At 37.2% G+C, this 17,497-nt stretch overlaps 1 protein-coding gene across 4 annotated transcripts in view; it reads right to left on the reverse strand.

Annotated features, from left to right (window-relative positions):
- The window catches only part of NAALADL2 (N-acetylated alpha-linked acidic dipeptidase like 2), a 1,336,058-nt gene extending 1,318,949 nt beyond the window's left edge, over positions 1–17,109 (reverse strand). For 2 of the 4 annotated variants that reach the window (XM_049629587.1, XM_049629586.1), the window contains exons 1-2: positions 16,981–17,109; positions 12,188–12,236 (exon numbers count right to left, since the gene is read on the reverse strand). The gene's annotated coding sequence lies outside the window, so the exon portion shown is untranslated. Of the gene's footprint in view, positions 1–12,187; positions 12,312–16,980 lie in introns of those variants that run through there. The other 2 variants (XM_049629585.1, XM_049629589.1) reach the window with 2 other exon arrangements.
- Between the last annotated feature and the right edge of the window lie 388 nt (positions 17,110–17,497).

Raw genomic sequence — 17,497 nt, forward strand, 5'->3', positions numbered from 1 at the left:
CGTTGAAAAAGCAAAATGTTAAAAAATTTCTGGTATGATCTCAAAAATGTAAAGAAAAAATAAAATAGAAAAAAAATCAGAAGAAAAAAATGCTGAGATTTTTAAGAAAGTATCTCTGGGTAGTAACTAACAGGTGATTTTTTTTCTATATATATATATACATACACATATATATATACATACATATATATATATGTATGTATATATATATATATGTATGTATGTGTATATATATATATTTTTTTTTATTTCCAGGCTTTCAGAATTTTCTACAATAACTCTGTATTATTTTCATCATTAGAAATCATTAGAAAAAATATTTATATACATAGAATTTTTGTTTTCAAAAACAGTCTCTGAAAGTCAATTTGAAATCAATGTAATAAATCAGAGAAACACTCTGTTTTTAAACAGTTTTATAGTTGACCCTTGAACAACATGAAGGAGTTAGGGGTACTGACCACTGCATGGTCGAATATCTTGAAAATCTACATATAACCTTTGACTCTCCAAAAACAACTACTAAAACAACTACTACTGTTGACCAGAAGCCTAACCTATACCATAAAACCGTTGAATAACACATATTTGTATATGTATATGTATTATATACTATATTCTTAAAATAAAGATAGCTAAAGAAAAAAAATGTCATTAATAATGAGAAAATACATTCACTGTACTATTAAAAAAAATATGTGCATAAGTGGACCTGTGCAATTCAAACCCATGTTGTCCAGAGTCAACTGTACTTTGCTTTCAGAAAATTACACAATAAGTAAACAAGTCTTAAATATATTATCTAGATCACTGAGATCTTTCTATTCAAACTTCAAGCAGGAATAAATACTAAATGTTTCCACTTATCTCACAGTTTTTATACATGAACATAAAAGCTAACCAAACACACTGATCTTGGAATTCTTTCTCTTCTTGATCCAAGAAGAAAACAGAGTTAGGGCTTATATGATACGAAAAAGGAAAAAAAAAAAAATAGTTCTGAGTATGCTTTATTCTATATGTTGATTCCAGATGACATGACTCTTAATATACTCTAATATATCCCTTTACCTATTGGGGATTATTTATAGTTGTTATTGGTGGAGGAGAAGGATTGTTTGGTGTTTTTTGTGGGTTGTTGGTTTTTTTGTTTGGTTGGGGTATTTTTTTGCTTTTTCATTTTGCTTTAGCAGCATGAATTTATGTTCCTATGAGATCTCTGTAAAGCAGTTTGTATTTTTAATCTTAGTAATGTTGCCAGTGTCCCATTAACATGTTAAGGCAACTTTCCAAAAAATTAAGTAATTTTTTCACATCACTTCATAATTACAGAGCACGTACAATATAACATGCAGGTGGGTTTTGAAAACATGAACAAAAGGCAAGATTGCTGTCATTAGGAAGTCTAATGCCACTTTGTAAAGCTTCAGTTGAATATCATTTCAAAGACTGTATCTAAGTGAAGAAACTATCTTTGAAGCTTACAATGGTACACTTCATTTGAGGATCCTAAAGTGCTTTAAAAGTCAGCATTTTTAATTCCCATTTTGAGGGTGAAGCACTCAGTGATTCTATAACTGGGCTAGCATTACAGAATGAATCCAGCAGACACCAAGAATTCCAAATAAGCATTCTTCCAATTCACTATCCGCTACATGTTCTTAGCATGCAAACCTCATTTAACACTGACACTGAGAAAGCCAACGAAGGAAATAGCCTTCATTTTCATTTTCCCCTCTTCCCCCACTATCCTCAAACTTAACCTATCATCGATTTTAAAACACACTGGTCTCTTAGCATCTCTCTCATCATAAGTATCCATCCTTCATATCATCCAGTTCTCACCTGGGCCTTTTCTCCCCAAACAGTACTACAGATTCTGGATGAGTGTCTCCTATATCTTTTGGGCTTCATGGACCCATAAAGTTTTTCGTTTTGTTTTGTTTTGTTAATTTTTTTTAATGTTTTTATTTATTTTTGAGACAGAGAGCATGAGCAGGGGAGAGGCAGAGAGAGAGGGAGACACAGAATCTGAAGCAGGCTCCAGGCTCCGAGCTGTCAGCACAGAGCCCGACGCGGGGCTCGAACTCACAGACTGTGAGATCATGACCTGAGCCGAAGTCGGACGCTCAGCTGACTGAGCCACCCAGGCAACCCCCCCATAAAGTTTTTTAAAAAGCCAAACAAAATAATATGAGAGTATTAATAGAGAGTTACCAACTTTTTATTTTGTCAATATTGTTACTCCCAAGAGTAGGATACAGTTACAAAATAAAAAAAACGGTGGAAAAACTTACTGAATAATTCTTATATAATTTCTCATTTTGTCAAAGAACAGTGGGAATTCCCTAAAAACCTTAGGAACCATTTCTCGGGACTATCCACCTTCCCTCCAACCCCTGCCCCACTCTCTTGCCCCTTCCCTCAGGTTTCCCTCTGCCCTGGAAGAATGCTGACTTGTTACTCTGATCTTTAGAGCCCCCAAAAACATAACAGAGACTTGAAAAGATATATTAACTAAATTAGGATCAATCCTGAGTAGCTCAGTAGCTCTACAAGAATAATGCAAAATAATGAATGAAAGTACATTGAGTGTATCTGCACATTCGAATGAAAAAACTGGGAAGGCCATTACTTATAATAAAGGTTTTTTAAAAAATTTTTTTAAACACTAATACATGGATTTGGACAGCAGCAGAGACCTGGACTGTAAGCCAGAACACCAATTTCTAGTCCCAACTTGTTCTCATTTGAATCAAACCTGTGTGAGTCTGAGCAGATCATTTAATACGTCTTTATAAAATGAAAAGGGCTAAACTAGAAGATCACTTACAGTAACTTATACTCTAACAATATAAGTATAATCTTCTCTAGAGAATAAAACAAATATAAAACTAGTATTGATTTTTTTAAGTAGGTTCCATGCTGGGCAAAGAGTCCAACCTGGGAACTTGAACTCATGACCCTGAAATCAAGTCAGACACTTAACTGAGCCAGCCAGGCACCCCAAGTGTTGATTTTTATCTCCCAACATTTGTGTTTATTAGTCTCATATAATTATTTATTTCAAAGAAGGATGTAATGTGGTTTTTAATGAACGATACATAAAATAAGGCTGTTATAACAAAAGTTGATGTTCTAAAAATATACTTTTTTCAAGTTTACCAATCTCAATTTCCACATTCACATGTTCAATATCAACAGAAGAAACAAAAAGTGGCTGAAAACAGACTAAGCATAATAAACTTTTGAAAAAGAAAATCCTAAAAAGGTTATAAGTACTGCTATCTAATAATATCAACATCAAACCATCATCTCTCCAAACTATGTAATAAAATCAGTATTTCAGATAAAACCATAGTTTTGTGAATTTTAAAAAAATAACAAGACGAAACACTATTTTACCTTTTAGAAATGATTTTCTCACTCCTCCAATTACAACACAAGCTCTGTGAAGGGCAAATCAGAATATTCTTCTTCGTTTTTCTCAGCAAAGAATAGCTCTCGATGTTTACTGAGTTTAGCTGAACTGAACTAATTCTAGGTGCAAATGGTTTTCACTTCTGTATTATCATTATAAAAATCCATGATTTCCTAGACCTGTTCATAAACCATGTTTCAGGTCATATATCCCAGGATTCATTTTGGGGAAAAAAATGGCCAAAATGATTTAATCTTTCCATATCTCTACTTTTCCCCATGACTCCCTACTTTGTAGTATAACTTGGTGACAGTAAGTGTCCCAAAAGGTGAACATGGGCTCAGGAGATGGCATTCCTGACACCCACATGTGACCCATTTATCATTTCAACTCCAACTCTGTTATTGACTCTCACTCATTCCTGTTAGCTCTACCTTGAACACCTTTTATACTCTCAAGCTTCCTGCTTCTTAATCACAAAGTTCTTATATTCTAAGTGTCTTTGAGAACTACTTAGAAACAGACTTCCCTTGTATGACGCTAGGAGTTTTCATCTTTCTCATTCCTGCCCTCTCATTCCTGCTTTCCCACTCACCCATCCCTCCAACACACACACACATACACACACACACACGCACATGCACACACACATGTGCACGCACACACACACACACGTGTGTTATTCTCCTTTGTAAGCTTGCCAAGGGGCAAAACCTGGTCCTATTGGCTATTCTCAGACACCTTCCTGCAAAGGAAACTTTCATTTCCTATCAATAAATCTACCTTTTCCTTTCAATATACCAACTTTGCTTAAGCAGCAAAAGTCAGTGAAATAACAAGATGAAGTTGTATTTTCAAACACCAACCCTATCTGATGTTAGCCTTAGGGATCCTCTGTGTACCTGGCAAGGCTAAGTATAGAGTACATGCACGAGATTATAATCTACTTGTGGAAGTACAGTATCTTCACATAGGGAGTAGGGGGGGTGGAATGCAGTAGAAGCTCTGGTTTGGCCTGCTATGTGTGCTATAGCACATTATAGAGCACTTAGCTTTTGTTATGAAGATAAACTCATTTAATAAGTTTAGTAAGCACACTCTGTGCGCTGTAATAAGGAGGCAAAGATTAAAAGACATCATTTCTGCCCATGTGGTAAATAGAACATCAGGGTAAAAGATGCACTAAAAACTGTTTTAATAAAGGCAGCCATATATACAAAAGGTCATAGGACCACAGTGGAGGGAACGTGATTGGCTCTGGGGATGGAGGTATAGCCATTTCCCAAAAGATATTTCAACTGGCTATTGCTGGATTTATAGGCATCTATCATTTAGAGAAAGGAGAAAAGCATTCCAGGCAAAGTATCCACACAAAACACAAGTGGGCACAAAACAATGCTAACACATCCCCTAAATTCACTGGACACGCCCCTTCCTTCAGCATCTTCAGGCCAGAGTGCCCTGTTTTCCCCACACATGTGTAAGAATGGGGTGGGGGTGGAGGAATTAAAATAAAAAACTATGTTTAGGATAAGGGACAGGGGATGAAAGTAGAATCTATAATGGAGGCCAGATTACAATGGGCTTTGTTCCTTGGGCTTAGTTTCATCCAAGGGCAGTGAAGAGATGTCAGAGACTTTTAACCAGAGGAGTGACAGTATTAGACAACTGGGTATCTGACAGCTGTTGATAGAAGGTGACTTGTAGAATCTCCCCAGTCTTTCACCCACAGAAAGCCCCCTCACTAACCTCAATAAAGACTTATCTTTGAGAAAGAAAGCCCCTTCCTTGGGGCTTGGCAAAGAATACAGAAAACGGTTTCAATCTAGACCATATCTGATCTCACCAGATCCTCTTCCCCAAGACTGCTGGAGGATGAGAAAATGGAGAAAAGGGAAAGAGGAAAAAAGGAGAACAAACATTAAGCATTAGGTACCAGGCAAGGCACTAGGTGCTTCACATACATTATTATCAGATTTAATTCAAAAAAACCTTCTGAGGTAGATAAAATCATTCCCATTTTAGAGAAGCCAACCAAGTTGCCAAGTATCACAGAGTAGTAGACTATGGAGGCGGAAAATAGGAATTAAACCCAAACTCAACTAACTCCAAAGATATTCATGTGTGTAAGGATAATGTAGTTTTCCCCCATGCCATCTTAATTTATTTTTACAATGAACATTGTCTAGTGGACTATTAGTATCACTTTATAAATAAAGAAATTAAAATTCTGAAAGGTGGTCATACATATAATAAGTGGGTTGAGGAGGAGATGAGGTATAAGAGAAAGACAAGGCAGATGTCCTAGAAGGGTGCATTAGCTGCATAAAAAAGCGAGCTACTGAAATACAGGTACCAAACTGACAAGACTCTTCCTCCATTATCCTTAGCACTGCACTAATGAACAATGTTTTTTTGGTTTCAATGCTATTTTTGTTTCTACATTAAAGTGAAGGAATAGTTATGCAGATAAGATATGTATTGTAAAAATGGGTAAAGATTTCTTTTTTGCTACCCCCCAAAAACATGTAAACCAAAAGGAAGACATGAGAAACAGCAATTCTTTAATCAGACACAGAGACTAGTATAATGGCAGTCCTTCTTTAGCAAACATTAATTTATAGGTTTTGTAACTACTTTGTCCTGAATACATTATGCTTTTTTTATCATAAAAATGCTTAGAGGAGTTCAAATTGGATAAATACTAAGAAAATATCTAGATTATAATACAAACACATCAAGCCTCTATTATGTAGCTTTCTGCTTGCTTTAGAATTAAATTGACTGATATGAAAAATCACACAATTAGATTTTTATATTTGATACTGAACAAAGAACAGCTGCTTTTTTATAGATATATACCAGGCTACAATGAAGTCAAGAGCAATTTTTCCATTCAAGGAAAGAACCGGTGATGATGAGTCACATGAATCTCACCAATGTCACTATCTCTAATATTGACAATAAATTAATCCCTCAGTACTAGCAGAATCCACACCAACATTCCCAAATTGAGGTTGATACAGAGGTTAGAGACAGATGGCAACATACCCTGTCATCCTTGGTAAAGATAAAAACCAAGCCACCTTTTCTTTCCATACATACATAGTATCAGGAGTTTTTTTACTAACTTAAGAAATTTTCAACATTTAATAACAAATAAAATAGGTTTTTCTTTTTACATTCTGAGTGAAATTAAAGATCTGAGGGAAAATTACATCATTTCAACTGGTGGAACACAGTAAAATATATTAGAAAGATGACCATGCTCACTGTCTGTCTTGCCCTATGTACCCAACTCAAAATTAGTAAAGGAAGTATAAATATATACATATATATATATATATATGAGTATATATGTTTATGTTTATGTTTTAACATTGGAAAATGGATAAAGAACATAATGAAGATGACAGTAACCTGAACTATTGTTTAAATATCACTACAATAGCAATATTATGACATACATTCAGATACCAGAGCAAAAACAGAGAAGAGAAACAGGAATTCTTTTCATTATTCTGATAAAAAGAATGGGGAAGAACTAATGAAAAAGCAGCTACTACTATGACAGTACAAAATTTCAATAGTATCTCCAAAACTCCAAAAAGTTTCTAATTTACTATCTGAAACCAGACAGAAGATAGCTTGTTTCATATACTGAAAAGCACAAACTGTCAAAAAAATGAAGCTAAAAATATTTTTAAAGTTATTAAGATATATGTAAACTGTACTTCAACAGTACATTTATATCATTCACATAATAATATGTGACACTAAAATCCCAGATCATGACTTCCTGGAAATACTTCTGAAGAATTTCTGAGACCCTAGTGATAGAGTAATTATCTTCACAGGATGTTGGTTAAACAAAGTAAGTGAATAACTTGATATGGTAGTTGTAAACATTAACACCTATAAAAATCAAACGTGGCACAATGTCACTTAATAGTGCTTTTGATAATGCTAAAATGTTATTTTCCTCCAACTCTGGGTTCCACAGGAAAATACAAGGCTGGTTCGGTACTTAAGACCTTCAGGAAGACCCTGTTTCTTGTATTCCCCTATTTTCACTTTTAAGTTTTGTCTGGGCAATTCCAGTACACAAATAAGGATTTGTCATAAAGATAGGCAGGCATCACAGGGTATCACCTCATCCCCATCTTCAGGCATATGAATGTCTAACCTTCCAAAACACAAGTTTTAGAAGACAAATTTGAGATTGAGCCTTAAAAAACTTTCACAAATGATTTTATCTCTATCTTTGTGACTATTTTAGCTGTTTAAAGCTCTCCTGAAGCATGATAATATTTCATCTTTCTCTTACATGGCCCCAAATATGAAATGATCTACCATGTACATAAAAATATCTTAAAAATTAGAAAGAAAGAAGTGAGTAATTCCTTAACTAAGTTAAATATCTCTGATTCTTTTAGTATCTACTTTTGCAGCATGCTTTAAGAGGGATCTTTGTGGTGATGGAATAATTTGATTATGGTGGTGAACTGCATGAATCTACACTTGAGATAAAATGACATAAAATTATACACACATATTGGGGCACCTGGGTAGTTCAGTCAGTTGAGCATCCAACTCTTGATTTTGGCTCAGTCATGATCTGAGGGTTGTGAGATCAACCCCTGCACCAGATTCCATGAGTGTGGACCCTGTTTAAGATTCTCTCTCCCTCTCCCCCTGCCTCTCTCCCCTGCTCACTTGCTCATTCTTTCTTCAAACAAACAAACAAATAAATACAATTTTTAAAAAACTAGACACACGTTTTACCAAAATCTATTTCCTGGTTTTAACTGTACTCGTTTTAATACATGTAAGATGTTATCAATAGGGGAAACCATGAAGAGAACATAGGACCACTCTGTACTATCTTTGCATGTTCCTATTTATCTACAGTTTAATGCATCTCACAGAAATCATAAGATCTCACTGCCAGAAGTATAGGAGAAAAGTAGAAAGAGTAAGAAGGAACATTATTCCTGCAAATCTAAGATATCAATGTGGGTAAACACCAGGAAAGCAAATAACAAAAGCAGGTATATAATGGCAATAATCTGAATATTTGACAGTATATAATAAGCTTAATGGGACTAAGCATGATGTGAATATAACAACCAAATTATCTATCTGTATGTCAACCTATATCCTTTTCTGGGGTCTGAAAATATATCCTACAGACCTACCATAAACAAGAAATTCTTTCAAAATCTTGAATTTTATTTTAAAATGCATGTATTTTACACTGATGTCATTTTCACATTCATTTATGTTTTTAAACATTTAATTTACCAGTTAAATTATTTACCAGAATTATTTTTTTTACCAGAAAATTAATAAAGGGAAACTTCATTTCAAATGGAGTCAGGGAGCCCTGAAGAGAAAGCTCTCATGCAAATCTTGCCATCAAAGCTTACTTCACATTCCTGGGCAGAAAGAAGTTCACTTTACTACCCCAGCAGGAAGAAAGAAGATTTCCACCTTGCCCAGCAACAGCCTAGCCAACGACAACCTGCCACAACTCAGCCAATGAGAAAACAATCGGCACCCTGAACTCTCACTTTCCTCCAACAGACTTTTGTTCAAAGCATTCCCTCCCCAACTTCCTCCATTTTCTCTATCAAATAACTATGGTTTGTCTATCGTTTGTCATCGCTTGTATGTCCCAAATTGTAATTCCTCTGTTATTCCCAAATAAATTCATTTTGCTGATAAAATAACTGGCTATTTTATTTTTAAGGTTAACACCAGTTTCCCCCCCCCCCAAAAACAAACGTTAGTAAATCTGGCATTCACAGAAGATGGACAAGCTTATCTGTAGCTTGGAACCCTCCAACATAACTCAGAGTACCCCAATTGGAGAATCATCGTTTTATTTTCCACTTACAAGGTGGTGATTCACAAATTGTTTTGCTGGCCTATTCTGAAATAGCCATTAGATCCTTGTTGACTAAGCTAACTTCAAGAAAATTCTTAGAAGAGGAATAACTGCTAGCAATGTATCATTTCAGCTATGACTTCCAAAAAGGCCTTATCCTAGGAACCATGTACCTGCCTCCTGTACACAGAGCCTCCCCAAGGAAACATCATCTATACACCGTCTCACTTCAACAAGAAGGAGTAATGCCTGAGGCATTTTCACAAACATATGTAAGAGTAGGCTTCCTGCATAAGTAGCTTAAAAATACCTGGTTCTTATTTTAAAGTTTTCTGGGAATTTAGCAAAATTAAATTTAGAGAAAAGGTCCAAAACTACAAGGCTCATTTAGTCGTTCCCAATCAGATTCACATCACTTGAGAAGGTCAGATAAAGGAAGCTTTCATCACCTCAATGTAATTAAAAATCTCAAGCTGACTTCTATGACCAGCATTTCAAAAAAGTGATACAATACACCAGAAGGTATTTACTTTGGTTTGAACACACTCTAAGAGTTCTGAAGTCTAGCAGGAAATAATGTTTCTGGTTTGGTAAAACAAACAAACAAAAACTGAATGGTCCCCTCTGGGAGCTAAGCTATAAGTGCTTCTTAAAACCAGGAGATACCCAAAAAGTTGTTAAATCACTGAGTAATGTGTTAAATTGAAAATTAAAACAAAACAAACAAACTACTACTTACATAGAGAGTACGATCTGTTTAAAAGTGTTTCTACTGTGTTTCTTCTCCAGTTTCTAATTGTAAAAAAAATAAACAGATCCAAAGTACATTTAAGAATGCATTATTTGAGGTTATTTTATCACCAATGATAACTGAACACAATGCACAGGAATAAGACAGCACAGCTCATACAGAGTTATAAATTTACCAATAAATAAGGCTGGACCAATGTAATAAATAAAGTCCTAAAACTGAAGAAGTTAATGAATAATTTTATATACTAACGTTGTAAAAAAGCAAAAAGCCATCTCTAATGTAGAAAACATTCATCGATGGTACTATATACAATGGAAAAGTCAAAAGTATAGACTTTTCATTATCTGTTTTTAAAGGATTCATAGCTCTTCTAAAATTTTGCACAACTGAACATCTAAAAATAAAATATCCATAATATATTCCTAAACAAACCACACTGTGGTAATTAATACTGAGAGCATAAATTCCATTATTAAAACTTAACTGTTTATACTTTGAAACCACACTTATAAACAAATAGGGAAAATCATGCTGAATTCAAAATACTAAGTTTCTATGAAGACAAATCACCTTTCTTATCTGAACCGCTCAGATCAAAATGTCAAAACAATTAAATTACAATTTTGTCTGACATCCAATATCCTATGCAACAGTGCAAAACAGACAAGCCTGATTTCAAGCATACCGTTTGCTTTTAAATGGCAAACAAATTGAGCAATGAATCAAATTTTGCAAAAGAAAACATGAGACAATATGCCAGATCACAGAGGTCAAGGTATTCATCAAGACTCACTTTCTATGTAACTATATGCTTTTGGCTCAGGGGGAGAAATTATCCATTCCTTCATACAAATACAAAAATAGACAAACATAGGACAGATACTTATCTGCCTATATATGACTATAAATCACATTTTTAAAAATCACATTGATTTTTTTAGCTATATGTGCATACTTATATGTATGTGTATTCATATCTGTATACATGTTTACACATGTGAGACCTTAAATTTTTGGCTTAACAAACCTAGTTCTTCCATGTTGCTATCTTATCTATTTCTCTAAATGTACCATGTAAAAAAATTATACCATCTTATTTTTTCAGCTGTAAAAAGGACTAAAATGATCTTGAGCTACCTGTTCATTTTTCAGTAAAACAAAACAAAACAAAACAAAACAAAACAAAACAAAACCTGAAGGCCAAAGAAGACATGGACACAAAAGCTATCCAGGGACAGACTGGTAAAAAAAAAATTAGATAATTTTTTGCCCAAACAATCATGTTATATACTAAAGGCACAGACTCCTAAAAACTGATTAGGTACTGTCAGATGAAACAATAATGGGCTCCTATTGTTATATTTTATATTTACTTACTTTTTAAAGGAAAGTGTTCTTTCAAAAATTCACTAAGCCCTCATGAGAAAATAAAATAATGACACACTAGAATATTCTACCCAGGCATATTTACATTTCATACCTTTTCAACTCTAATGTACATTCAGGATTAGTCAGCATCTTTAAGACTTTACATATAATCACAATATAGGACTACCTAAGTACAAATCATTGATTTATCAATTAATTTTCATTCTCTGGCTAAAATTCTTTTCATATATATTTTTCCTATGTATCTAAAAAGAATGCAGCATTATAGCTTAGGATAAGGATGCTGTAACAGAACTGCTTGTTCCACTACTTACTACTATGTAATCTTGGGCAAGTTACTTACCCATCCATGCTTCAGTTTCATTTTTGAACTAATAAGACCTGTCTAATGGGGTTTTGGTGAAAATTAAATGTGTTAGTACATACAAACCAAAACAACAGTGCTAGCTCTTAGTAAATGCTTAAAAAAATATTAGCAATTATTGCTAATTTCTGGTGGCCTAATAGATTAACTAACATATTGGAGCTAAAGGAATCTCAGAGACAACGTAGAATAGAGTTTGGCAGACATTATGTAAAGGACCAGAATAAATATTTCAGCCTTCTCCAGCTACACCATCTCTGTCTCGACTACCCAACACTACAGTCTATGACAAATGCAGATATTATGATCTATAATAAATACAGACAATAAACTGATGGATATAGTTATGTTCCAAAAAACTTTACTTACAAAAACAGGTGACAGACTGGAGTTTACAGCCCCCTGATATATACACACTCTACAAAAAAGTGAAGAATAGAGAGATCAAATGAGTAACAGAAATCTGCCCAGCAAGTCATTGGCAGGTACAGAACTAGAACCAACTAAAATTCAGTTCAACTGTCTTTTTACCTATCATATAGGAGAGGCTCCATGAAGTCTTCCTATTATCTACAAACAGAAGCAATCTCTCCATTTTCTACCCTCCCACAACAAGATCAACAGAAAATTGACAGATTTTAATTTTTTTTAAAGCTTATTCATTTCTCAGAGACAGAGCATGAGTGGGGGAGGGGCAGAGAGAGAGGGAGACACAGAATCTGAAACAGGCTCAGACTCTGAGCTGTTAGCACAGAGCCCGATGCGGGGCTTGAACTCATGGACCGCGAGATCATGACCCGAGCCGAAGTCTGACACTTAACCGACTAAGCCACCCAAGCACCCCAGAAAATTGACAGATTTTAAAGGGTGATAAATTCACTGGAGTTCATTATACTATTCTCCCTACTTTTGAGTGTCTGATAATTTCCATAATAAAAATTTTTTAAACTTCAAACATTTAGCAAGTCTCTCAGAATATTAGTGCACATTCTTTTGTTTTTGTCTCTAGTAGATATGGCAATTTGAAGGCAGGGATTATGTCATTTGCATCTTGGTATCACTATCTCCTGCCTCATACAGAATCCTATTTTATAATTAGAATTCAATAAGCAAATGGTCCCTAAATAACTAAAGGAGAGTCATCTCAAACAGATACTATTTCCAATTCCAACAATCCTCTCCAACTTGTCAAACTGCTCAATATCCATAAGTAAGGTTGTCAACATGCTATCTTTCCCTATACCCAATTGTTGCCAATCCAGTCTCATTTATATCATTTTCTTTTTTTTTCTTTTTTTTTTTTTTAACATTTATTTATTTTTGAGAGATAGTGTGAGCAGGGGAGGTGCAGAGAGAGAGGTAGACACTGAATCTGAAGCAGGCTCCAGGCTCTGAGCTGTCAGCACAGAGAGATCATGACCTGAGCTGAAGTCGGATGCTTAACCGACTAGGCCACCCAGGCGCCCCTCATTTATATCATTTCAAAATCTAACCTCAAATCTACTTCTAGCTAACATCTCTTTCTAGGTCTGATACCACCTATCCATAAGTGGATTCACCACCAGCAACAACACTGCTCTCCATCAGATTCCATTTGGTACTCAAAAACTAAACCATCTGTTTGATGTGATGATAATATTCTTAGAACTTTACTGTAGTTATCTAATAGCACTAGAGCTAAAATTCAATGTTTTTACCTTCCTCATCGTAGCCTTTCCCAGATTTCATGATATGATCTTGCTTACCTTATTTCTTCTTTCACATGTAGCTAAATTTTATTCTAGAATCTCAACTTTCTTTCCAAGTCTTCTCCCGAGCAGAACCCAAGGCTGAAATTCCCTCTTCTTTCCTCAATAAACACGTATTTCTTTGCTTCAAGAAATTTTCACAATCTCAAAGTATGTGCTCATCAAATATGCCATGAACCAAGAGGAAAAAAGATAATATTTCCTACAAATTTCTAATGTACCACAACTGCCACTCACCACAATGACAAAAGAGAAGAGATCCAAAGAGGACATCCACACACATTCCCACCTGCATCTGTGTCCACAGTTCTCCCTCACTTATTACTATAGATAAATAGTCCATCCTACTAATAGATAACCTCTCGACTGTTGCATCCTCTCCAACATAAGAACAATCCCTCTCTCTCCTTGCATCATCAATTTCCCAGGTCTTTGGGCTCTTTCTCATTAGTATAACAACATACCATTGTTTCACACATAATTAAAACTCTTTTTATATCATATAGCCCTCCAACAAATCCTCCATTTCTCTCCCTATCTTTTCAATAAAAATCTTCAAAGATTTTTGATGCATACCATCATGCTCTTCAATTTTCTCTTCTCTATCACGTTCCAAACTAGCTTTCACCATCCACCACTCCATGGAAAGTATCATCAAATCACCAATGATTTCCTTTGCTAAGTCAGTTGTTAATCTTCATCTTTAAAACAGGTGACCAGTCCCCTCCCTAATTCTTCAAACACTTCCTTCATTTGGCTTCCAGGAGCCCACACTCTCCAGCTCTTCCTATTACCAAGTATGCAGCTAGTTTTTAGAATCCTTTGATCATTCCTTCTCAATTCATAATGTGGGAGTGCCCCAATGCTGTCCTTGGTCCTCCTCAGTTTTCTAAGCCCACACATTTTTTTATGAATTTATCCAATCTCTTCACTTTTAAAATCAGTTATATGCTGAAGAATCATAAATTATCATTAGCCTGGCCTTCAGACTGCCTGCTTGACATCCCCACTTGGATATTTAACATGCATCCAACCCTTAACACGTTGAAACCCAAATTCTTAATCCTCACCATATCGTTCTCATGCTCTATTCCCATCTCAGTAAATGGAAATTCTATATTTTCAGTTGCTTAGGCAATTAAGTTCTCCTAAATTTCTTTTGCTTTCACACTCCATACCCAATCTGTCAGCAAATCCTGTGGATTGTACCATCAAAATACATCCAGAATCTGAACTTTTCACCACCTCCACTGTTACCATCCTGGTCTAACCTACTATCATCTGTCACATAGATTATTATAATAGCCTAACTGGCCCCCCCTGCTTCCGCCCTTGCCTTCCTTCAATCTGTTCTCATTATGCCACAGTAATGGTGTTAAATAGTTGTTAGTTCTGATGAAAACACTCCAAAGGCTTCCCATATCATTTCAAGTAAAATCTAGAGTCATTACAATAGCTTACTAGACCATTAGTACAATCTAGTCTCTCTTTCATTTAAGACCATATAGCCTATTTCCCTCCTTCCTCCACTCTACTGAACCCACACTGGCTTCTTTGTGGATCTCTGAACACACCATTTTGTTCTGTAGACCTAGAAAGCTCTTGCCCCAAATATCACATGGCTGACTCCTTCAACTACTCTAAGTCTAATGAAAGGTCACCTGCTCTGAAGGTCTTCCCTTACAATCCTTTTTTAAACTACTAAACACACACACACACACACACACACACACACACACACACACCCTTTCCCCACGGCAAGTACCATCACATATTTTTCTATGTATTGTATATACTGTCTCCCTCCACTAGAATGTATATTCCAAGAAGGCAGTATATTGCAGCGCCAAAAACAATGCTTGGCACACATCGGGCACTCGATAAATATTTGTTGACTAAATGAATAAGTATTCATGTCTCTATGTAAATCTGATAATGCTTTTGTAAGCAAATTGTAAGCAATTTTGTAACAAATTGATCATTTCATCCTTGTTAGTCCTATAACAAAAGTCCATAATACTCTTTGTATGGTACCAGGAATATATTAGATCACTCTTGTGAAGAGGAGTTACTTTCTTATTTCTCTGAAGTCTTGAAATCAGAGATTACTGCCAATTGAAACTACTGTTAAAGATATCCTCTTCCTATTGAGAATTCTTGAGGGATTTTAAAGAAATGGGGAAAATCCTACTCCAACATAAAACCCAATCCTTTCCTTACTCCTTTTTGACCATTCACCCAGAGCACTTTGTATCACTTTTGCAGTAGTGTTCACCATGGTCCCTTCTCCTGGATATGGAGTCTCTGCAGGACAAGAACTGAATCTTGTTTCTCTCTTAACCCGTCATCCAGTACCCATGACCGGCATTCAAAGAACTGTTACTGGATTGAACTCAATGGAGTGAATACCACAGAAACTTGTGACATAACTGCTTATAGTTGTCAAGATGTAGTCCATCAACAAGTAGCACCGTTATCTAGGTTTCTACGGTCGGTTTCTAACAAACCCACGTCTTCTGTTATGTCTAAGTGAGGACATTCATGCGCAGGTCCAGGATCTATTACTGCTCTCAGGATGCACAAGTCACAGGAAGCAAAGGGAGGATAGAAAAGTAAATGATACTGTACGTGTGCCTGTTATTCTAACAGTGAGGAACAAAAGAACACAGACACCAAAAGATGAGACACCCAACAAACGGGGTGATGGAAGGGGGAAAAGTACAGAATTCGGAAAACGAAGGGGTCAAGGGGGCTAGAGGATGGAGCTACGCAAGGAGACCGCAGGGCAAACGTGTACTAAGGCTGACGCTAAGGTAGAAGCCAGCGCAGGCGCTAATCACAGGCTGCTCTTTCAACACTTTCTCCTAAACTTCCTCGAGAAAGCGGTCCTGCGCGTCCTCCGGAGCGGCATTCCACACGCGGGGCGTCACTCGGGGCGAGCCATCCCCAAAACACCGGTCCGCAGCGCCGCTCGTCTTTACCTGCGTCCCGCTAGGGTGCCGCGTGGGACAGCCCAGCCGGCTTGCGTGCATGTGTGAACATGTCAGAAAAGGGCACTCGGGAGTTGCCAGGCTCCGCTCGTAGACAATCGGCTTCGAGAGGTGGGCGGGGGCCTCGAGGCGGGGATGGGGGCTCTATTCGCTGGGGGCCAGCGAATGGCGGGGGGACTGGCGGAGCCAGGTGCCCCACGCGCCGCCCCTCGGGGTTGCCCCCGCCCTGCCGCCGCCCGGGCGCCCCTCCGCCCGGATCCTGACGCCCGGTCGGCGTCCCGGGACCCACGCAGGGGTGCGGCCAGCGCCACAGCCGCGCCAGTCTGGGCGGGAGACAGGGCCGAAAGGCTCGGCCCAGACCGCGCCGCCTCAGAGCGCCTAGCTGGTTTTGGCAAAACTTTGAAAACAGAAAGACTTCGTTTACCTGAGCGGCGCGGGCGCGGGCTCGTCTGCGGTACGGCTGCCGAGCGCGGGCCGGGTTTTCAGCAGCCGTAAAGCGGGAGGAGAGCGCGCGAGCCGCGGCGCGAGCCCTCGCCCCCGAGCGGCGGCCCCGGCGCCTCCGCCGCGAGCGTCAGCCGCTTGGCAAGGAGCGGGCTGGGCTGAGTCATAATAAAAGACACGTTTGCCGAGCGAAGTGGGAAGAGGGGCCTCGAGGAGCCGTGTTAAATGGCAAGAGGTTCAAAAATAGGAAAGGAATTTTTTTTAAGGGGACAAAACTGAAAAGCTTGTCTCAAGGTGGGACAGATATGAGCTTCTTTTATAATTTGCAAATAGTTTACAAATACTCTTTGTGTCTAATAAAACTTTTTATTAAAGATTTTTTTTCTTTAAGTGCATTACCTGTGGAGCCAGTGAATGGGGTATAACGCTCAGCTTCACTTGCAGCTCTCAGACCTTGTGCAAGTTACTTGAATCCCTTGCCTTTGTTTCTCATCTGTCAA

Source organism: Panthera uncia, chromosome C2, assembly GCF_023721935.1.
Source record: "Panthera uncia isolate 11264 chromosome C2, Puncia_PCG_1.0, whole genome shotgun sequence".
In the NCBI taxonomy this organism is placed as follows: Eukaryota; Metazoa; Chordata; class Mammalia; order Carnivora; family Felidae; genus Panthera; species Panthera uncia.